Here is a 24,494-nt window from a genome sequence, read left to right as displayed (position 1 = left end):
TTAAAGTTGTAGTGTTTGCACTATTAGCTTCACAAATGGAGTGAAAAGACCAATAAATGTTGAATATGTCTCTCGAAGATAATACAGACACAGTGAAAAATCACTTTTTAAATCATTTTACCTACTTCACACCCAAAATATGTGTTTCAAATTTTTCCATTAAGTAAAATTTCTGCATCAAATGGATTCAGTCCAATATGACTTAACTTCTAGTTAAATATTTAAAATTCAACCCGTGCATTTGTATCTGCCCTTTCCCAAAGCTTATTAAAATGAGAATAAAGAAAAAAATAAAACATTTTTAAAAATAAGAATAAAGAAATTAAAAAATACGGTATGATTTCACACATATGTGGAATTTAAGAAACGAAACAAATGAACAAAGGGAAAAAAATAGACAAACCAAGAAACAGACTCTTGACTCTAGAGAATACACTGATGGTGACCAGAGGGGAGGTGGGGGGGGATGGGGGTAACAGGTGATGGGAATTAAGGAGTGCACTTGTTGTGATAAGCACCCCATGATATATGGAATTGCTGAATCACTATACTGTAGACCTGAAACTAATATAACACTATATGTTAACTATACTGGAATTTAAATTAAAAACATTAAAAAAAGAAATTTAAAAAAACAGTCACAAGAATTTAAAGAAGAGAAGAGACAACAGCAGAGAACAGATGCCAACAAAGGTCTTGACGCGGGAACACAGACATGAGCAGTTAACAGGGCTAAGGTGAATGCCAGAGCTGTGGAAGAGCAGGGGCCAGTAATGATCAAGTCAGTTCCTACTTCATAATCCCAGAAAGGTCCAGAGACGAGAGGTGTCAGATATCAGGAGGGAGGTGTGGGGCTGAAACCAGGGGTGAGTTATAGGTCAGTCTAGAAAGATGGGCCTTGGGGTGCCTGGGTGGCTCAATCGGTTAAGCATGTGACTCTTGATCTCAGCTTGGGTCTTGATCCCAGGGTCGTGAGTTCAAGCCCTGCATTAGGCTCCACGCCCAGCGTGGGTTAAAAAAAAAAAAAAAGAAAGAAAGATGGGCCTACACATCATCTCAAAGTCAACATGTTTAAAACCATAACCCACTCTCTCAATACCAGCTGCCTTCTGGTCTGTAACTACTGCACCTCTATTCTTTTGACCAGGCTCCAAAATCTTCAGTTATCGATGGTATATTCCTCTTCACTGGCCAAGTCCACAGAGCCATAGTCCTGTTGATTTTTTTCCATGAAAGGTTTCCAGGACTGTGGTGGCCAGCCTCTAAGAATGCCCCCAGTAGTCTTCCTGGTAGTCACACCCGAACGCCTCCCCTTCCCACATTAAATCACGACTGACTTGACTGATCAACTCAACACTGCAGAGGTGCTCCAAGGCCGACTCAGCTCACTTTGATCTTGCGAACTGCTTTTTCTGGAGGTAGCCAGCCACATGTCATGAGGACACACTCACGCGTCCACATGGAGATCATATCTAAAAAGGAACCAACTTGCCAGCACCAAGTTGTGAGTGAGTCATCCTGGAAATGGATTTCTCAGCCCCAGTTGAGCCTTTAGATGACTGCAACCCCAGGTAACACCGGTCATTACCCTCTGTTTCTGTCCTGACTCTCAATATCCTACTAGACCAGCATTAGCTAGGAGTTGTCTCAAGTTTTGTTCTGTTTTTCTCTTTTAACTTGTCATTTTGACATAAGAATACAATCACAGAAAGTTACAAAATAGTTGATAGAGTCCTGCGTACATTTCAGCCACCTGCCCCCAATGGTGACATCTTATATAATTATAGTACAATATCAGAAACAGGACATGAATAAAACAAAAGGGAAAATTATCTCTTTTTACCTGCGCCTGATTTTGTAGCTATGCAACTGGTAGCAAGTTCCCTGTTAGCTCAAAAACTCAGTTTCTCATCTATAAAATGGGGATAATAGCTTCTGCTTCAGAGCTTTGTGGAAGAATTGAGATCATATTCCTAAAACATCTACAACACTACTGGGTTTGGCACAGAATTCAATAAATGGCAGCTGCTATGATTATTCTGTAGGTTTCACAATAAAAACAAATAGCTCTCAGTTCATATATACTGACTGTCCCTCTCTCTATGAGATCAGTAGAAATAACACCGGGTTTTTCTTTAAAAAGTTCCACAAGACTTGACATTATCAAGACCTCAAGGTTAAAGAAAACATACTTTAGACACACAGGAAAAAAAGATAAATAACCTACCAAATAGGAAAAAAACAAGTTATATATTTCTCTGTAGCAACACTGAAAGCCAGACAATAATGGAGCGATGACAAGGATGTTTTGAAGGAAAGAATGTGAGACCCACACAAAATCTAGTCACAATACCACTCAAGCAAAGAGGCAACAGAGATATTCTCCAGCATGAAAGAGTTCAGACAACACAGAACCCTTGAGCCCTTTTGATAAAACTGCTTGAAGATGAAATCCAGACAAGTAAGAGACAAAATTAAAGCCTGAAGAACGGAGGATCTTTGACCAAACAATGGATGATGAGCAGAGGATCCATTTAAATAGAATACCAAGCAATTGTGAGAAGCATGGTCACCGAGCATAATGGAACTGTTACATAAACTATCACAGCATGAAAATAATACAGTAATGAAGAAAATCAGATGTGAAAATGGGAAGAAATGTGAAATTACCAATGTCCTCAAATTTCATTGCAAGGAGTCAATCAAAATTATCTAAAACTGAAAAGTGTAATTCAAAGACACATAATGTCTCCAACTGCTTAATGTTATTCATAATCTACTTCCTTAACCTCAGATCAATCTTTTAGGATCTAGTATCTCTCTCAGGGCAAGAAAAAAAAAACAAACAAACATCTATTTGAAGTTTATCGCTTCCCCTGGTTCCAAATCAGTTTCATCTCTTCTTATTAAATCAAGGGAAATTAATTTTAATACTTTCACAAAACTGCATGAATAGTACGCATGAAAATGAAAACACATTTTGGTGTAACTATCTATCCATCTTCTGTCCTTCTTTCTGGAGGTGTGCAAAACGATAGCTAACCAAGGGGGATGATGTTTACTTCTAGCTGGTGGGGATTCTGGGTAGATTTTTATTTTAGTCTTTGTCAGTTTCTGTATTAATCTTTCTAACAAGGATGTATTTTTTAATACAAAGAATAAAGTCATGACTTGGTCTCTCTTGCAGCCTTTTCTATTTTTATTCCAAATACTGCTCAAATGACATAAACTAGAAAGAAAAGTTGGCTTTGATATGACTTATTCAGACTGTCCATCTATGAAAACCCAACTCAGCCAGTCAATGTGTAGCTGCTGCATACACACATGGCCAGAGAGGCTGTAGCAGCATCGTACTGGACTGCACAATGAAAAGTCTTCAGCGACTGGTTTGAGTGTGGGTTTTGTTTTCACTAATTGAAAGCCTTCTTCAGGGTCTCCATCAGCACATTTCTTCTACAGATAGTTGAACTGTACCCCGGTAAAGTTTAATTCTGAGATCCTGGATGAATCCATTTTCCTGCCCTTTTTGCTTCTACACAAAAATTCTATTCTCTCTGAAACTTATAGCAAATAAGTAGTCTTTTTCTGGTAAATTCTTGATTAATTTTCATACGAGCAACAACAAAAATCTCTACTTTTGGCAAGTTCTGCAAGACGCCCAGCACTTGTCAATAAAATGCAATTTCAATTTATATCTGTTATCAACGAAACTGAAATTTTCCTTCAAAGTGGCAGAAAGGGTGTATTTCCCACAAGCTGCTGAGTCACGGGTTCTATTTCTGTCAGGGTAAGCTATCCTGAAATAAGCTAGGAATGCTGACTTCCACAGAAAGCAGAAAGGATGGCTCTGCATGGCTGACAAATTCAAACCAATGTGCAGCACTTGGATGATAAGCCAGTGTGAGTCCGAAAGGACACCGAGCTAAAATAAAACCTAAATCCAGAGTTAATAATGGAAGTCTATGTGTTTCAGGCAATTCAGAATCCAAGCATGAGTGAAAACCCTCGGAAACTTGCTAAGAAGAGAGAGAAACTTAAATGCCTCTCCACTTTCAGTAGCTTAGCAAGAGCCTTGGCAGAAGGGCAGGCTGACATGACAGAAGCCGTGCTTTCCAACAGGGCACTGTTACTGGGGGGGGCTCCCATTACTAGAGACACGCCCTCCCAGATCCCTCAAAATCCGTGGAGTTGCAGTGTTGTGGAGTCCTACCCAGGTACACGTGGTCAGCACTGCCCAGCTTAGCAGCTGCCTGTAAAACACGGAGCTTCAGGAATGGTGCCTAAGCGCTGTGCCCAGCTGTGACTGGTTCCTCATATGGCATGATAGTCACGGCCACACTCACTGGTGTTGTGTGTGCATGCGTGCACGTGTGGATACCTATTTGTATGATGTATCTATGTCCCCCTTTTTTTTTTTTTTAAAGATTTTATTTATTTGTGAGAGAGAGACCACATGAGAGGGGGGAAGGTCAGAGGGAGAAGCAGACTCCCTGCTGAGCAGGGAGCCCGATGCGGGACTCGATCCCGGGACTCCAGGATCATGACCTGAGCCGAAGGCAGTCGCTTAACCAACTGAGCCACCCAGGCGCCCTGGTCTATGTCCCCTTTTTGATAACACTTGCTAAAATATTATTTATGTTGGAGCAAAAAATTCAGGTTATTTGTGAATGCTTCATGAATCCCTCAAAAAGAATCTGATTATGGAAGTTAAAAAAAAAAAAAAAACCCACTCATTATAAGGCAATTCATGCCCGAGGACCCTCCAAAATCCCACAATGACCATGTTAAGTCACAATGTATTTCACAGGGGGTTGGGGGAAAGCCTTTTGTTTAATCTAGACTCAAAACACATCTCTGATGGGCCAGTATGTGAACATAATAGCTTTGCCCGTAAATGTGTGTGTCTTGGACACATCAGCCCTTGGGTACACCTGAGGAGCAAACAGAATTTATCTTTCTGTCTTTTTTTCATGTCCTCCCCTAGTTCCAGGGACCCCACCTCTCAATGCCCTCAGGAATCCATGTCCTCAGGCTTTCTTCTTCCCCAGTGGAAACCTTACCTCAGGGAAGAATTTGAAAACTGCATTCACACGAAGCTCTGAATGCCAGTTAACTAAGTATTTCCAAGAATGGCTTGCACACACATCCATCTTCTCTATTAAAGCAGTGAGATCTTTTTTAAGTGCCCAGGAGAGAGGTTTTTGCACCGGGTGCAAGCTGTTCAGAATAGGGTCGTGAAATTAGAACGGAATTCCCTTCTCCGGGGAGTATTCACATTTTAGCAGAGATTAAAGCCTCAAGCCTAGGGAATGAAACCCTAATGGAGGAACATCAACCGGCAGGCAGAGGAAGCAGTTTTGAGGCCTTTTCAAAAGATTTTTTTGTAGTTCTCCAAAAATGCTACCCAGGCGGCCACCTTCCTCCTGGGGCTGTCCTGACAGGTCCATTAGCCCAAGCTGCAAGCAATCCAGTTTATCCTTTGATCCACAGCAGTGATTCCCAAAATTCATGTGTTCTGCAGGTGTCAACGGGTATTACCCTGGATAAAGGGATCTGTGGTCAGAGAATTTTGGCAGACACAAACAAAATTAAGTGGGTGTCTCTACTAATGACATTCTGAGTGTTAAATAGTCTCAGGTGCATTTCAGAGCTTCAAGACATTGTTCCTTGAAGCTTCTCAAAATTAATCTCTCAGCTCTAAGCTTTGCAACACAGATATTAGGCAATAGTTCTACCACTCAGATACTCAGTGGACACAGGAGTGGTCTTGGGGGCCGTGGAAGGCACGGAGTTTGTGACGCTCATCTCCCTTCAAGAGAAGCTGCTGCTGGGAGCACAGGTGAGTGTATCGTCCAGATACTGCAGGTGGACTCAGCAAAACACCACACAACAAAGTGCTACAGGCTGAGCGGCTTATCATCAACAGACATTTATGTTCGCAGTTCTGGAGACTGAAGAGTCTAAGCTGAAGGCATCAGCAGGCGTCTGGTGGGAGCGACTTCCCAGTTCTCCCTGTGTCCTCACACAGGAAAAGTGATGACAGAGCAATCTGGGGCCTCTTTGGTAAGAACACTAATATCATTCCTGATGACTCTACCTTCAGGACAAAATCACCTCCCAGAGGCCCCACCTCCTAATACCAACACACTGGGAATTCATTTTAACCCAGCAATTTTTTTTTTTAAAGGTTCTGTTTTTTTTAAGATTTTATTTATTTGACACAGAGAGAGAGAGAGACTACAAGCAGGGGGAGAGGGAGAAGCAGACTCCCCGCTGAGCAGGGAACCCGATGCGGGGCTCGATCCCAGGACCCTGTATCATGACCTGAGGTGAAGACAGAGGCTTAACCAACTGAGCCACCCAGGTGCCCCTTAAACCCAGCAATTTTGAGGCACTCCCAACAGCCTAGTTAAAATTTTCTTAGATCAGGGCACCTGGGTGGCTCAGTCGGTGGAGCGTCTGCCTTCGGCTCAGGTCATGATCCCAGGGTCCTGGGATCGAGCCCCGCGTCGGGCTCCCTGCTCAGCGGGGAGTCTGCTTCTCTCATGGCCTCTCCCTGTGCCCTACCCTCAGTCATGTTGTCACAATTTCTGCTCTCTCTCTCAAATAAATAAAAAATCTTTAAAAATTTCCTTTTCTTAGATCAACAGTAGGCTGAAGCTCTTCTCACACAATCCTTTTTTTCTCTTATCACAAGAGTCAGACCTGCATCTCCACCTAAGCGCTCTCCCTACCTTCTGCTGCACCCTACCCCTTTCTCCTTCACTAGCATTACAGATCAAGAGACATGTGTACCCAGAATGTGAATGTGACTTTATCTGGAAAAAACACAGGGTCTTTGCAGATGTTATTAAGGATCTTGAGATGAGATCTTCCTAGATTTGGGATGACTGGTGTCCTTGTAAGAGGGACGGAGCATGCAAAGACACAGAGGAGGCATGAGAAGACGGGGGCAGAGATTACAGTACTGCCACAGCTGCATCCACCTGCAGCTGGGAGAAGCAAGGAAGCACGTTTCCCTTAAGAGCCTGCGGAGGAAGCATGAGCTGCTGACATCTGATGCCAGGCCTCTGCTCTTCAGGACTGAGAGGGAATAATTTATGTCATCTAAACCACCAAGTCTGCAGTCACTCATTTCAGTAACTCTAGGAAATGAACACAGATATATCCTCCAGTAACAACTTGCACGTCCAAGCCTATTTTGGCACCTGTTGTTTGAAGGACCTGCACTGACACAGGAACTTCTTAAAATTCAGAGTTGGGGCACCTGGGTGGCACAGTTGAGCCTCCGACTCTTGGTTTCAGCTCAGGTTGTGATCTCAGAGTCATGAGACTGAGCCCCACAGCGGGCTCCGAGCTCAGCACTGAGTCTCCTTAACGCTCTCTCTCCCTCTCCCTCTGTCCCTCCCTATAAATCTTTTTTAAAAAATTCAGAGTCTTGGGCCTTGGTCCCCTACACTAGCATTAGGATTCTGATTTATCAGGGCGCCTGGGTGGCTCAGTGAGTTAAGTGTCCAACTCTTGGTTTGAGCTCAGGTCATGATCTCAGGGTCGTGGGATGGAGCCCCACATCAGGGGCTCCATGGCCGGTGCAGAGTCTGCTTGAGATTCTCTCTCCCTCTCCCCCTGCCCCTCCCCCTGGTTTGTGCTCTATCTCTCTCTAAAATAAATAAATAAAATCTTTAAAACAAAAAAAAAAGACTCTGATTTATCTGGTCAGTTCTCCACAACAGTGTTTCTCAGCTCTGGTTGATTATACAATTGCCTGGGGAAATTTTTTAACTTTCCAATGTCCAAGCCACACCCCAGACCAACTGAACGAGATTATCTCAGGGGTAAAACCCAGGTATCAGTATTCTTGGAAGCTCTCCAGATACAGCCCAGTTAGACAACTGCTTCTCTCTAGAAGTGGTTCTCAAATCTGAGCATGCAAAGGAACCATCTGGAGGGCTGGGCAGAACACAAGAGAAGTGCGAGTGAATAGGTGTGGGATGGGGCTCCAGAAGTCACATTTCTGACAAGTCCCCCAGCTGCTGCTTATGCCGCAAGAGAACACACCCTGAGAATCACTGAGCTACAGGAAGACCCTGACCACCCATTCCCCCAAAGAATTCCTGGGATCCCTTCCAGCCTTCCAGAATATCAAAATTTTATAGCTGGAAGAGGTTCTGTCTCTCATCGTACAGATGAGCAAACTGCGACACAGCGAGGTAGAGTGCCAATCTCCCCTCTGCACTACCACCCCCGACCCCCCAGTATAGACTACATTTTCATGTGCCCTGAAAATTCCCATGTTGAAGCTTAATCCACAAAGTGAGGTCTTAGGAGGTTGGGCCTTTGGGAGGACGCAGCAAGGAGACAACCATCTATGAAGCGGGAAGTACAACCTGTCCAAACATAGAATCTGCCGGCACCTTGATCTTGGACATCGAGCCTCCAGAACTGTGAGAAATAAGTGTCTGTTGCTTATAAGCCACACAGTCTAGAGTATTCTATTATAGCAGCCTGAATGGAATAAAACACCCTCCACCCCCTCGAAATCGATCCAGACCATAGATATGGGTTCTGAGCCAGAACTGGCTGATTAACTGCCCTCGAATCTGCCCACAGACCTTATTCGACTTTCTGGTTTCTTCTAAACACAGCCCTACAAAATATAGCTGGGATCAACTGCCAACACAAAACCCTCAGGACGTGCAATGATGCAAAGCTGCGAGTCCAGCCTCCAAGTGGAGGGGATGTCGAGGGCCTGCAGTGGATTCGTAGCAGACGCGGAGGTGCGTGAATGGGTTACCCCTGCTGAGGCCTGTGCTGATTAACTCAAAATGGAACTTGTCACCCTCCAGCTCAGTTCTCTGCCACCCTAATACATCAACTGAGAAAACTAAGCCAAGATTTCCTACCTTATTTTAACATATAGATTCTTTTAAAGGGCAAAGAAATTGTCCAAAGTCTAATCTAAAGATACCGTGAATAGGTGAGGGCAGGTAGGTAGTAATGCAAGTACGTAATGAATTCCTAGCAAGTAGGTAATGAATTCCTGTTCCCCTAAAGTCCTGGGGGTGGGAATCCTTTAATCCTGAGCAATTTCTACTCAGAAACACAACCCGCAATGACTTTGTCTATGTCTACCGGTCCTAAAGGTGCTGCATCCTTTTTGGTAAAGATACCAGTCTTGAGTTTCAGATGATCTCAGGGGTGCTGCAGCTTGCTCTGCCCAACAGCGAAACACATCTCTGACGTGGGTTTGACTTTTTGGGGAGAACGGGGGGGAGTCTGTACAGCCTGTCGAATCTACAAAGTATGGAAAGAAAATCTGCCTGGCTTTTAAATTGGACTGTCTGGGCGTTTTAGCATTATCTCTACTGTTCCGTTTAAATTAATGACATATGAGAAAGACACATGTCAGGAAAACAAGGCCTAGGAAACACCCATTCTCAACATCCTTGTGCATCAGGTCTTCATGAGCAGCTCATGATCCTACCCTGCAGAGTCGTGTCTGGGAGCTTGGGAGGTTAAGGAGGCAAGCTGTTTTGTTTCACAAGGAGTAACGTGAAGGACTGAGGAAATCAAAGAGCTCTTTTATCATGTAATATAAATCCTTATGACTAATTTACTAGCATCGTAATCTCCAAGGAGCAAATCTGTATATTTGGTGAAATCTGTCACCATCAAAACCACCACAAATCAGCCACTGATGGATGTTTCTGTAACGAGAGAGAAGCAGCAATGGGGGGCAGTTTCCACACTTCCTGCAAAGATGGAGCAAATGACTGAATAGTCAAGCGGTGCCCTGCCCCTGGGATATCTGTACTGTTTTCCCCTGGGCAGAGCCAGCACTGACAATGTTTAGATATTCTGAGAATTATTTTGAATGCCTCTGGGAACTTTCTCGGCAAAGTGGGTAGAGTATGTCCAGGCATTGTGAGAAGTCAGCAAGCACTGAGACGGGCCCATTTTCTCATGTACAAAAGGAAAGGAATGCATGTCCTGGGCAGAAAGGCGGCAACTCAGAACGAGCTCACCTGGGGAGGCAGGGAGGTGGCTGGGGAAGGATAATGATCATAAATGGTGCCCATTTATTAAGCCAGACAGCACGCAAAGCACCTCCGGTGAACTGTCTCATGGATCCCTCTCACGGCCCTAAAATTTACAGCCTACCACGATTTCCATGTTTCAGTCAAGAAAATTAATGCACAAAGAAATTAAACGGTCTGCCCTAGGCCACGTGGACTGCTGGTAAATTGTAGAATCCAAATGAATACTCAGTTTGATCTGATTCCATAATCCACAGCCTTGACTACAAGAGTCTACAACCAGCTGCTCCTTCCCCACCCCACTCTCGCCCTTATTCCCAAAAGGATTTAAGGCAACTCTTCAATGAAACTCTTTAAAGAAACACTACTTTTTTTAATTCCGGAAAAAAAAAAAAAAAAAAAACATGAAAAGTGAGGAAAATGGAGTAGGGAAAAAAAATAATCAAATGTGTACTTATTATACCCATGACAGGGAAGCTACACCCTTGCATTTGGGATCTCTTTGTAATTTTATTCTCAAGGTTAAACATTTGTTTAAATCATGTCTAGACTTCAAATAACTGCAAGACGGAAGTACTTCGTGTGCTGTGAAATGAACCTCCTGAAATTCATTTCCACTGGTAAGATGCAGAGGATAGTTCCATTTAATGGGCATTAATATTTGAAATAGAGGCAGACACCTTAAAAAAAAAAAAAAAAAAGCAAATACCTTTGGGAATCAAAGCAGAAATACTGTATTTCTTAATCTTCCTTTCTTCCTGGCTTCACATACCGTAGATGGGTCTTCAGCCAAGGACAGAGGTAAAGACTTTCCACAAGGAGCTGGCCTCTATTTTCATACAACACAGTCCTGAAAATGTATACCAAAAGTCAATATGCCAAAAGTGAACAAGTGAACAAGTGAACAGTCCTACAGAGCATATACAAGACAGCCGCTATTCTTCAGAGGTGAATTTATAAAGTACCGTTAAACTTTACCCTTTTAACAATCTTCAGCAACGTATTTTCAGTATGTTGTATGTGTTCATTAAATTGATTTTCTTTCATAACTGATCATATATTCCACCAGTCTAGAGCTGATAAGCATCTGACTGGGGTTAAAGATGTACTCCTCCTGACTTGCCTAATTACTCTCATTTTCGATGCAATGTTGATGTTTATGTATCATGTTCATGAAACCTATGCCTCTTACCCACAGAACTACAACTTCCTTTTTTTCTTTTCCATTTCCATTTACAGAGAAAAACAGAAGAATGCAATAAAATAGGAAAGCAAATGCACTGAAATACACTTCCACACCAAGACAGCCAATGTGCTGAAAAGGAACTTGCAGCAGCAAGGGGCACCTCTGTGTTACAACCAGAAGTATCCATTCCTCAGCTGGTGTACACAAAACGCAGTATGTAAAAGACAGTTTCAGAATGTCACAGTACAATTAGCAAAAATACATGATGTTTAGGAATATCAAATCTATGAAAGTTAAGGGCTACTTCTGTTATAACATGACAATTACAACATCGACAGAACAAGCATTACTTTCCTGATGCTGTAAGAAAGGACATGGTGTAAAGAGAAGAATATCAAGATTTAGACCCGTGAATGGAGACAGCATTCCCTGGAAACACCTGCATTCAACCAAGAAGTCGATTTCTACTACTAACATTTGGGGCAGATATTCTTTGCTGCGGGGGTGCTGTCTTTCAGCAACATCCCTGGTGTCTACCCACTAGATGCCAGTGGCAAACCCCCACCCCAGTTGTGACATCCAAAAATCCCCAGACATAGCCGAATGTCCTCTGTGGGTAGAGGGCTAAGCAAGGAGGCAAAGTCATCTGACCCAACCCCCCCCAGTGAGATACACAGACTTAGATGATCAGGGTCTTTCAAGTCCAGAAAGAGCCTACACACACATGGGTTTGCTGGAAGGATTCAAGCCCGAAGAATCGCAGCCCCCTTTGCCCCCTTGCCTGTGCATGTACAAATAAACTGGTATTCATGGACACCGTAAGCCTACTCAAGCCATGTCTCCAACCTGATATTCTAATTCCAACCGGGAATTAGAACTACATCACCAACCCCAGACACCCACATTAATCATATGTGTCAAACTGTCAGTCCCTATCAGTGATTCATGAAATTGGAATTGTGTCAGAAGTTAAAACAACAATCCCCAAGTTTTGCTTAAATAGTCATTTAGCAAATTAAGCGTTCTTTTAAAGTTCTTTTAAGATGCATCTACGAAAATTAAAAATCACCTAAATGGCAAGTAACAGAACGGTAATTAATTAAAACATGGTACATCCTTAAAGTGAAATCGTACATCACCATTAATTATCATATTTTTGAAGAATATATGATTACACAGGAAAATGCTGAGGACATAGTGATGAATGAGCAAATTAGTATTTATAGTTATATAAAATATATGCATATATCATGTTCAAAAGTTACGAGCATGATGTTATCAGTCATTATCTCAAGGTGATGAGATTTGGCTTTTCCTTTTCCTCCTTTTGTCTTTATTTTTTTTTAATGTTCTTCATTGAACAGTTAACTGTTTTATAATTTAAAAAATCCAAACATTCTTAATTTACCCAAAATAAAAATCAAAAGTTAATTTTACATGTGCCCCTTTTCTACAAAAACCATCATGAGTGTTAAACTTATCAAATTACGGTTCTGGTCAGAAAAAGTGGCTGCAAAACATGGCCACCATCATGACTCTATTTGCACATCAGAACTAATCCCTTCTTCCCATCATACCCATGGAAAATCACAAGGCAACACTCTTCACCACAAGTATGGTGTCCCTTCCCAACTGTCTTCCCTTTGGCCATGGTGTGGCAAACCCTGATACTGCTTTGTACATCTCTCATATTAGTGTCTAAAATCAAAAGCCCAAAGGACAAAAATCACCACTCCAAAGTGAACTCATGAGTCAGAAAGGGTCTAAGACATGAGGAGCATTTTTAAAAGACACTGAGATGTGGGATGCCCTGCCGGTGGGATGCCCTGACAACTAGAGGAGAAGTGGAAGCTTGATGAGGATGCTGGGACCCAACTCGATGTATGCGGCCACATCTCTTCTTACCTTCTGACCTCCAGGTAAGAGGGGGACAACAGCTCATTGAAGGTCAACTCTAAATAAGGGCAGAGGTGTGTTGGAGGTGCATATCAGGGGGTTCCAGCAGATGGCAGTAAAAGCTAAATCAGGCATGCAAATTAGCTCGGGTCCACCAAGTCAAGGGCATTAAAGGAAAGTGAACCATCTCTTCATCATCCTCCAAGAGTCACATTCTCACCTGTAAAGGCATCCATACATCTAAACCAGAAAGACCGAAAAACGACTTGGAGTGATGTGAATGGAGCCAGGAATGAGTTTCACAGCCATGGGCAACACTGGGAGCTTTACTACGACTCCTTGTAAAGGGGGTGAGTTTGTAAGAAGTCAAACACTGGTCCTGTCACTGTCACTTGGGAGTCAAGAAAAAGGTTATAAAGGACAGTTTATGATACTTTGTGCTACTTGTCTCCAATGCAGACACAAAAACGAGTGAATGTGGGTCACCACATGAAGAATTTCAGAACAAGAATTTCCTGAGATTGGAGGCAACAAACCCAGAAACATCGTTTGCAGAAGGCCTGAACATCTCCTTCCTCAGCATGGTATAATGCAAAACCTAGCAGTCAGGAGGTTTCCATCGTGGGCAAAACACTGGGTGATCTGGTCAGATGCTCAACTTCTCTTGGGTTCTTTTTACTCATCAAGAGAACAAAGGTCTCAGGCAAGATAAATTTTAAGGTTCTCTCCAGTTCTGAGATTCAAGGATCCCAAAAATTCTTCACTGCATAGACTACATCTCTGTCTGCATGGGACCAATGAGGTCAGATAGCATCCAAATTCAACTCAACTCACTAAACACTGTGCCAATGTTGAGTGCCTCTCTCTTGGAACAGAGAGATGGAACTACAATTTTCTCAAGTGTCTTCCAACACCAGAATTCGAATTCTGACACTTTCCATTCATCACTGTGGCCCAGTGTAAGAGGGTGATTCACTGACTGCTCCTTGGGTATCTGGCCTTATGTTCAGCCAACCATGTTGTCTGACCTTCTTTGCCTTTTCTGGAGATAGTCTTGTTTGATGAGATGCAGAAGCTCTGCAAAGACTCTGGTACAAGGACATAGCAACAAATGATCGGTTTTCCTACCTTGTTTTTCCACATCAGCATCAAAGTCAGTAAGAAACAGGCATGGCACTCAACAATTCTTGGCTTGGGTACCATGGTCCCTAGGAAATGCACTCCCAGGGCCAGCCAGGCCTTGGTTTCATTTCTTCCCCCATAAGCAAGGGGGAGGTTTATTTTTGGCTTCAGAATCCTGTTTGGCTGGTTGAGAACTCCACTTTGATCATTTTTATTCATTCTGCAATATTATTTGTTATAAGTGATGCTCTGCATCTCATTCTGGGGCTCCACTCACATTGATCAAAGATAATGACATTCTTAGCAAAAGACACCATTTCCCAGCTCAGTATTTTTCTAGGACAATTTGTTAAAGCAGATTTTAGGGGAGCCTAGGACGTGGGGGAAGCACTCCAACTCATGTTGCTGTGGCAACTTCTACAAAAGCGAACAGTACACTTGCTCTGCTTCTGAGTGCAGTTTTACTTCTTAAAATATCATCGATTTTCCTGGTGCAGAGATGTAATTAGCCAGGGCTGTAGAGGGGGAGGGTTTTTTTTTGTTTCGTTTTTGTTTTGTTTTGCTCTCTCTTGTAGGTGCTGGAAGGTCAGACTGAGACAAAGCCTTTTCACAGACAGAAAAAGTGGAGTTTCGACAGCCATTCCAGGTGTTCCTAAATGGAGCAATGTGTGGTACGTAGGAAGGCATCCTACCCCAGAGATCAGCAATGTTAGCCCTTTGCTAGGACTAATGAAGACAATCATTTGGGGACTACTGGGGGTCAAAATCATGACACAGGTCTCAGCACACAAGCCAAGAAAGTTACCTGGCAACCTTGCTCTGTAACACTTTGCATGGTTCACTTCTTTCATGGAACCCTCTTAAATTGGCTGCACAAGTTACAAAGCTTTGCAGCCTCAGTTTCGGACAACTGTCAGATGTAAACAGGTACAGAGTAAACGTTCTCTGCAGGGCAGTGGGAGATGCCCTCCAGGTGGCAGAAGACGGGTGCTGCCAGCAAAGGACATGGGAATTGCCATGCCAGCCCTCAGGAGCTTCATCATAAATGGAAGAAAAGTGTAAATAAATGACATAACATGCACCATGAAAATATACATCCAACTCTTCCCCATCCACTATATCCATCACATCACTGCCAAGATCTTCAAAAATGGGGTTCCCAGTCCTCAAGAATCAGCAACGGACTCCCGCTGCCTTAGAATCAAACTGCATACTGCATGGAATTCTCAGCCTTCTTCCATGTGACCCAACCGTTCACCACCATTTTTCTTGTGCAATCCTCCCCCAACATACACACACAACCCTTGGTCTCCAAGGCCCTTTGACCATTACTGGTCCTCCAATTCTTGCCATAGTTTGCACCTGCGCCTGCCACCGTGTTATTTCTACGTTGGCCTTCTATGTTACCTTTAGACCTTCCAAATTGGCAAATCCTTCTCAGCCTTCACAGATAGGCTCCGACCCCACTTCTCCCAAGAAGCCAACCTTGATCCTCCCTTCCTCTGCACTCTGCTTTTACGTCTGTTTTAGTATTTGTCATCTATTATTTGCATGTTTTCCCTTTTGCCTTCTGGATATTATGAATCCCCTAAGGGTGGAGACTGAGCCTCTTCTACTCCACACTCTCCCAAAGCTTAACTGAGTGGTCTGCACAAAGTAACCCTCTAGAAGTACCCACTGGGTGCACACACCTACACACACAACTCACAGATGTGGGCACGTGTTTGTGTGTACGATGAGTGCCTAACCCTAAGACCCAGTTAAGCTTTGGTCATTGTGGGAGGGATTGGACTGGGTTTGGGGTCAGGTGAACTTATCTAAGAAGATTAGATGAAGGAGGGATCTTGAGCAGTGTTTTATAGGAAAGAATCTCTTCTGGCAAAAAAAAAAAAAAAAGTTAAAGCACATTCCAAACACAGGGGAGCTAGCATGTGGAAAGGCTGAAGGGCAAGAATGGAGGAGTCATGTGAAAGCTGGTTTGCCTGGAATGCCAATTATAACCTAAGATGTTAAACGCATTTGAGGAGAATGAAAGATGATTTTTAAAACATCCTATTCTATTTACCTTCCTTTTCTCCACGAAGGTTGCAGAACAGAAGCAATCAGGGCTTTTGGAGCTGAGCGGCCTGTTTATAAAGCCCACTTCAATTGTTCACAGGTGTGACACAAATTGCTTAATTTCCGCAAGCCTCAGTTTTTCTAACGTGCAAAATGGGACCAATACCTTATAGTGCGGATTAAATGATGCAGAGGATTGCCCCAAATGTACACACAGGCAGACAACAAACACTCATCCACATGTTCCTCTACTTTGTCATAACTTAACAAACACAGAGAAGAATTTAACTCTAGGGGCGCCTGGGTGGCCCAGTTGGTTAAGCATCCAACTCTGGACTGCAGCTCAGATTCTGGTCTCGGGTTGTGAGATCGAGCCCCACGTTGGGCTCCACATTGGGCTGGAGCCTGCTTAAGATTCTCTCTCTCCCTCTCCTTCTCCCCCTCCCCTGCCTCCCCTCTCTCCTTCTCTAAAAAGAAAAAAGAATTTAACTCCAACTCAAAGCAAATCTCAACAATATCTATACTTATTAAAGAAAACTCCTTTACTATCTTAAATGCCACTTTTCTTTTATGAACTCTGTTTCCCAAAGCGGTGGCTATGAGGGGCACCTGGGTGGCTCAGTCGGTTGAGCGTACAACTCTTGATTTTGGCTCAGGTCATGATCTCAGGGTCCTGGGATCAAGTGCCACATCAGGCCCTGCGCTCAGTGCAGAGTCCATTTAAGATTCTCTCCCTCTGCCTCTCGCCGCCCCCCCCACTCGCACACTCTCCCTCTAAAATAAGTAAATAAATCTTTGGGGGCGCCTGGGTGGCCCAGTCAGTTAAACATCTGCCTTCGCTCAGGTCATGATCCCAGTGTCCTGGCATCGAGCCCTGTGTCAGGCTCCCTGCTCAGCTGTGAGCCTGCTTCCCTTCTCCCTCCCCGTCTGCACAGTTCCTGCTCTCTCTCTTGCTCTCTCTCAAATAAATAAATAAAATCTTTAATAAATAAATAAATAAATCCTTGTTGTTGTTTTTTTTAAGTGGTGGCTATGAGCTTCAAGGACTGTGGACCCAGATTGTAATTTATAGGTGTTAACTCGGGCTAACCTCAGGACCAAAAAAGGCATTTAAAATTAATGGTCACACTGGGCATAGTGACTCAAATCCAAAGAACAGAGTCTGGGAGGGGAAGACACTATAACTTCACAGTGCAGAAGGCTGACAAGTACTGTCCTTAACAAGTGAACAAGGGCAACATCACTAATGATGATGCGGTGAGGACATCACGGACCTCTGATATGGTGGGATGGGAAGGGCACTTCTCCTCTGTGCTATAAAGATAAGAGGCGTAAATAAAAGCAAAACAGCAGGCTTCAAGGGCTTAATGTGTGAACAAATGAATCGGATCATTTGGACAGTAGTGTAGTCAACAATTACTGTCTGACTGGAGACAGTGCAGAGAAGTAGTACAAACAAGACTGTAAGGGGGTACTTACAGAAAACATTTGCAGAACAAGGAGGGTTGTCCTGTGCACTGTAGGACGTTGAGCAGCATCCCCAACCTCTACCCACTAGATACCAATGGCACTCCCCCCCCAGTATGACAACCAAAAATGTCTCCAGACATTGCCAAATGTCCCCTGTGGCTAGGAGGAGGGGGCACATCTGTCTCTGTCCCTCACACCTTTTACCTGGTTAAGTACCCCTCATATAAGAAAACTGACCTTCCCTATCATCAAGGTCAACGTCATGAAAAAACAGACAACTAAAAATAAAGGACGGGAGGTGGGGGGGACTAGTGTAGATGACACACAATAACCAAAGGCATTCTGGACACATGACGAACAATCACTTCCTCAATGTAAACAAAGATTTCACTCACAGATGTTCTACTATGTTAACAGCTCATGAGAGCAGTTTCTACATTTTCAGGGACATACCAATCCCCTCAGGGTATCCCGAAGATGCAGCTTCCGAATCTGCAGGTCTGGATGGGGTCTGAGTGTCTACACTGCTAATGAGATCCAGGGGCCGCCCCCTCAGACCACACCTGGCCCACAGCTAGAGCACGACTCACTGGAGGAAGCGAAGGCTACCGACAGAGGAACAGAAAATCCGAATTCTCTTCTTGATAAAGTGGTGCTTATAAACTGGCTTTTTTGTTTGTTTAACATACATATGTTAAATGGCTGCTGATCCATTTGCAGTGGATGTATTATTTAAAAAATATATATATTTGCAGGGCACCTGGGTGGCTCAGTCGTTGGGCATCTGCCTTTGGCTCAGGTCAGGATCCCAGGGCCCTGGGACTGAGTCCTGCATCGGGGCCCCGAGTCTGGCTCCCTGATCAGAGGGGAGTATGCTTCTCCCTCCACCCCTCCCCCTGCTTCTGTTCTCTGGCTCTCTGTCAAATAAATAAAATCTTTTTAAATAAATAAATAAATTTAAAAATATTTGAGACTAGAAGTGCCTAACTGCTCATCCACCATGACTGGCATTTCTTTCCTTCTGTCTTTTTGAGGGGATGAGAATAGCATGTTTATTATCTAGAGCAAGTAAGCACCTATCTTTAAATTCAGGATAATCAACTGCATCAGTATTTAAACCTAAAATATTTGAAAAGTGTGATAAAAGTATCAAAATAGTTTCCACAAGACACCAAATTTTTCAAAGATTTTCCTTTAAAATATGTCTTATTTATTAAAGAAAATCTGGGGGAAACGCAAAACAAAAATGAAGCCACAGTTCCATCATTTAAACCTAATTGCTACTGACCTTTTTAAATATTTTATTCCAGACCTTTTCCACATGCAGAGGTTTGCTGTGTTTCTTGTCATATAAAGTGTGGTATCCTTTCTCCCTGACTTACTAGCAGGAGTGATGTTCTATTGTATCAGAAACTTCACGAACATATTAATAACTCGAAATATTCCATAATCACATTTAATATGCCACCCTCCAAAGCGAGAGAGCCATGACATGGAGCTCTCTTGGAAAACTGCCCACAGACAACTTGATCCGTCTCACTCCTCTTTGGTGGGTTGATCACAGCTGAATGAAATGCTGAAATGACTGGAATGCGTTTCTCCTTCTCACCCTGAAGGATCTGGAATTGGAGCACCCGGGGTGGTTCTAGCTGTAAACTTGCTGACAGGCCTGAAATGTTCACAATGCGTGTCCACTCTGGACAGGAGTGAGGTGCACCCTCTCCAGAAGGGAATGGGCCAGTCAATATGCCCTCATTTGTACTTGGGCTCTGTTTGGTTGGCCGATTCGCTGGCTGCCCCTTCTGACTCTCAAAGTCGTTGAGGGATCTCTGTACCCAGCCAGCTGAAGTATGTACGATGCCCAAAATTTAAATGAGCAGTTTCCTCACCATGTACCCACCAACTGATACAGCATCTTTGGGGTTTTTTTTCAATTTCCTCCTCACTCAATGCCACCGGATAGTTTGCTCTGTGTGAATCCCCCCAGATGTTCGCCTTAACAGCAAGACTTTGAAACTAGGTTCTGAAAGACAATGTAGTTTCATTAACAAGCAGCATGTTTTTTAAAACAGCAGTGAAACAGAAAACTGAACCAGGCTCCGACATTCAGACCATGCGGCTGACTCCAGGCCAGGGCTGGTGGAGAAAAAAGGAAGAAAGGCACTTTCTGCACTCAACAGATTTTCAAGACCAAAACCCACACCCCGAAACAATCCACATATGTGGGCCTATGTGAAGAAGTACCTGGTTACAGGACAGAGACCCATGGATGCTATTTATTTCTTTACTTACTTTGAGGAAAACTGCACAAAATATCAGGGCAGACTTCGAAAAAGGTAGATTCCAAGTTGGGGTGTTTAAAAAAAATAGGATTTGGGTAGCCCAAGGAGAAAACGGGGGAACATTCAGGAAATAGTAAATATTGGGACACTTCCTCACCTTTAATTTCTGTTCCTTCACTGAATTATCTGGAACTGGACCACACTGGGTGGTTCTACCTACCTGGTACAAAATGTACCTGTGAGTCAAATACAAATGAACAGATACCCACCAGCCTACAGCTTTTCTTTGCTGAATGAATTGCTTTTCTTTGTTCTTAAAACTGATGGAAATAAATTATCATCTTTCCACCTAAAGAGGGCAATCCCAGGTCTCCTGGACAAGGTGTCCAAAGTGCCAATAATCAAGCGTGTTTCTCGATGGCCCAGGAGAGGAGGGACCACCTGCCACAGGACCACCTGGGGAGCTTGTTATGCATGTGGATTCCTGGATGCCATCCCAGGCCTGGTGAATGTGAATCTTGGACAGGGGCCAGAGAATATGCATGTTTAACAAGCTCCCTTGGGGATTCTTGTGCTGAAGGGAAGGACTACAGGTTTCAGGTCTGGAGATGAGATCAACCACTATGGGGCCAGGTGTCACAAAATGCACCTCCAAGTTCCAGAGCAAGCAGAAATTGCTGGTGGGCCTTTAGAGAAAGGCTTAGGTTAAAGGAGTATTTGGAAGATCTCTACTAGGGTCTGCAAACAGTGTATCTTCTGTTTGACAGCTGCAATCAACCCTTTTGGATTTGCTGGCTACGTCATAAGAAAAGACTGAGGGAAGGAGAAAGGGGCACCGGGAGGACAGAAAGGCACTCGAGCCAGCCATCTGCAGAGAATACAATAGGGAGTTTTTCCACTGTTATCTTTACAGCTTGGCCCTGAAGGGAAAGTCCTCTGCTGAATGCTCCACTCTCCTTGGGCTTGTAACAAGGGACATGCTGGTGGGGATGGCCTGCTCATTAGCAGGCTGTTTTCCTGGGAGGCTAATGCCAAAGGAGTAGTTCAGAACATTGTCTTACAGCCATGCCAAGAGGCAGTCCACGAAGGTGCTGAGAAACCAGCCTGGTGGCTTCTGTGTGGGAGGCAGGAGATGGTGATGCTGAAATGCGACCTCGAAAATGTCAGGCTTCTTTGCTTTCCTCCGAAAAGGAGCTTCTCACAGGAATTATATTAGGAACACATGTTGGGGGAGAACTTTCAGTTGTGGGGTCTACTTTTGCAGACCAATCTGTGGAAGGTGGGTGTATGATTCTTGTATGGAAAAATTCAAAAGGAGCCTCTGTTCATTTTTTCACAGGTCAAACTGTTTTAAAGGGTGGTGACTTCATATGGCCTTCTCCTCTGTAGCTGCCCGTCCTTCTCCACCTGCTATAAGGACACTCTCACTGGGTGTAAGCCCCACCCTCATCCTGCGTGATTTCATCTGGATCTTTACCTTAATACCTGAAGTACATTTGCAAAGAGCCTGTTTCCAAATAAAGTCACATTCTGAGGTTCCACGTGGACGTGAACTGGGGGGGGTGGGGGGGGGAGATGACTACTCAACCACTACAGAAAGGATGTGTGTTTGTGAAATAATTCACTGCATAAAAGGAAAACTTCTTGAGTTTAGGTATGACTGGCTTCTTCTTGTTTAAACATTTAGAAGAATTCACCAGCACATTTACCTGGACTTGGAGTTTTCTTTGAGGGAAAGTTTTAGTTATGGATTTCATTTCTTTAAAACATAGTACAATTCAAGTTTCCTATTTCTGTGTTTTCTCAGAAATTCATCGTTTCCATCTAAATACTGACGTCCATTGGCAAAAGATGATCTTCTTTTTAATGCCCGGCACAGGCATCATTCTATCCTCTTTCCCATTCCTGAACTTGGTTTCTGATGTCTCCTTTTCTTTTCATGATTAGTCTTCCCAGGGATCTATAAATCTTAGGAGTGCTTTCAAAGAGCAAACTCTGCTTTTGAACTTTGGCTTTCTGGATCTTTCTGTGCTACACTTGTTTTCCACTTTATTAATTTCTCATCTTTGTTTTCTTCCCCTTTGCGTGAATTTGCTGTGTGAACTTCTGGAGATGTTTAGATCCTTGACTTCTGGCACTTCGCCTCTTCTGAAATAGCACGTGCATGTCACAGCAAACACGGTCTTCCATTCCTGGTCCTTAACCAATAACATAAATTTTGATATGCCCCGTTTGCACTGCCATTCAATTATTTTCCCACTTCCATTGTAACGTTTTCTTTCACTCATGGACTGTTTAGAAGTCTCCGGCTTAATTTCTAAATGTTTGGCAATTTTCTAGTTGCCTGTTTGTTGCAGATTTCTAACACACTTGCATTGTAGGCAAGTAACATACTCTGTAAGGTTTTAATCTCTTAAATTTGTTGGTACTTTATGAGTCAGTATATGGTTGATTTTGGTAAGTTTTCTACGTGCACTTTGAAAATAACTGTACATTTTGCAGTTTGAGCTGTAGTGTTTTGTATATGTCAACTGAGACAAGTGTGTTAAACATGTTTCAATGTTCTCTGTTTCTGATTTTTTGTCTACTTACTCTTCCAGGTATGAAGAGAGGTATATTAGAATTTCACACACACAAAAAGGCAAACATCTCTGGTAGAGAATCGTGCTGGCTCTTCCTTGCCAGCACTGGGTGTAAACACAGTCCTGTCCTCATTTAGGAAAGGGCAAAGACCTGCTGAATTGGTTTCCAGAATGTTGCATTACCAAGAGCAAGTCAGGGAAAGGGGTGGGGCCACGCCTAGGAAGTGCTGACTCAGCAGACAGTGGCTGGGTTTGCCTCTGTGTTCAGTCACAGTCAAGGAAGGAACCTCAGATCTCAGTGTGTCTGACAGCCACCAGCCTTCCCTCTGAAGGACGTGGACCAACCCAGGGGCAGGTAGTCACTGCACCACGTTCCCCAAGCTGCCAATAAGCAGGCTGGAAGCCCAGGCCACACGATTCTCTCCCTGCCAGCTTCTAGTGCCTTCCAGCTCCTGGATCCTGCATGTCCCTGCCCCACAGCACCTCTGACTCATACCAGAGCCTGCCCTAGTCCCCACGTAACTTACCTTCCCTCTTAGATTCTGGAGAGAACCCCTCAATAAGCATTTTCCTTCCGGATGCTCCTTTCAGCAGAGGTGGACGGTTTGGAACTTTGTTGTGGCATTTTATATATTTATTTAGTTATAAAAACTTAAATATATTTCTATATACACACACACATATATAGATATAAACTAATGATAAATATAGGACATTTACTTTAGATCTCCTCTATATAATTATATAATAAAAATTATATGTTTATATAAATCACATTATGTATATATACATATTAAGGTGTAAATATCATATATAATGCATACAATATCTACAATTATTATAAATATATATTTGTAAGTCTTACTATATTATAATTCTATAACATAATCATTGAAAATATATAAATTATGTTAATATAAATTATATATAAATTTACATACAAATTCTTATATTTATTCATATAGCCTATGAATTATTCATATAAATGTGTTGTATAAATTTACATATCTGTGTTAATTTAAATAATTGATTTTTATATTGTTACGATCCTTTATATAAAGATTAATCTATGCTGGATTATTGTCATGCCTTTTCTGCTGGTTTTAAAAGAAATTAAAACATTTTCATGGGCCACAGGCACTAGGCTTCCCACACTGAGAAGTCTGTGCTACTCCCAAGATTGTGAGGAAAGTATGATACTGTGTTCCAGGAAGTGAAATAAGTGGTTATTCCGCCTTTGAGGAGAGGAGACATAAACTCAGCAGGACAGCGTGCGAGGCCCTGTGGGAACTCGGTAAATGTTTAATGATGATCCTTGATGTTATATATCTCCGTGCACTTGTATGTGGCTCACTTTGAGATGTGTTATATCCCCAAATCCAGGGAAATTAATTGAATTTCTATAAGAGTTCACGTACACGTATCACCGACGACAAGTGGGGGAAAACCTTGGGGAATTTTGTCCTTCCCTGCAATAGGCAAGTGCGTTTGATACCCTTCTCTGCAATAGGCAAGTGCGTTTGATATCCTTCCCTGCAATAGGCAAGTGCGTTTGATATCCTTCTCTGCAACAGGCAAGTGCGCTTGATATCCTTCCCTGCAATAGGCAAGTGCGTTTGATATCCTTCTCTGCAATAGGCAAGTGCATCTGATAGAGCTTGGTTCTGCCTCGTTAGGAATCACCCTGTTCCACAGCTGCTGACGCCATGGGCACGGGACTCTGTTTATATGCACAGTTTAGACTTAGGAGCAAATCCGGAAGATTTTATTCTTGTATTTCTGGAGGGATGTACGGAATCCAATAAAAAAATGTGAGATGGTGTGAAAAAAAATCCTCAATGGGTGATTACGTTCATTGCAA

General features: G+C 43.1%; 1 long non-coding RNA gene across 4 annotated transcripts in view; it reads right to left on the bottom strand.

Moving 5' to 3' along the window:
* Positions 1 to 24,494, bottom strand: part of LOC115938082 (uncharacterized) — a 430,326-nt gene that overhangs the window by 349,978 nt on the left and 55,854 nt on the right. For all 4 annotated transcript variants that reach the window (XR_014141420.1, XR_014141419.1, XR_014141421.1 and 1 more), the window contains exon 2: positions 10,747 to 10,887. This is a non-coding gene — a long non-coding RNA (uncharacterized LOC115938082). The remainder of the gene's footprint in view (positions 1 to 10,746; positions 10,888 to 24,494) is intronic.

The sequence above is a fragment of the Leptonychotes weddellii genome, chromosome X (genome assembly GCF_054177405.1).
Source record: "Leptonychotes weddellii isolate Sample4059 chromosome X, ASM5417740v2, whole genome shotgun sequence".
NCBI lineage: Eukaryota > Metazoa > Chordata > Mammalia > Carnivora > Phocidae > Leptonychotes > Leptonychotes weddellii.
This window is presented reverse-complemented; position numbering and strand designations above follow the sequence as displayed.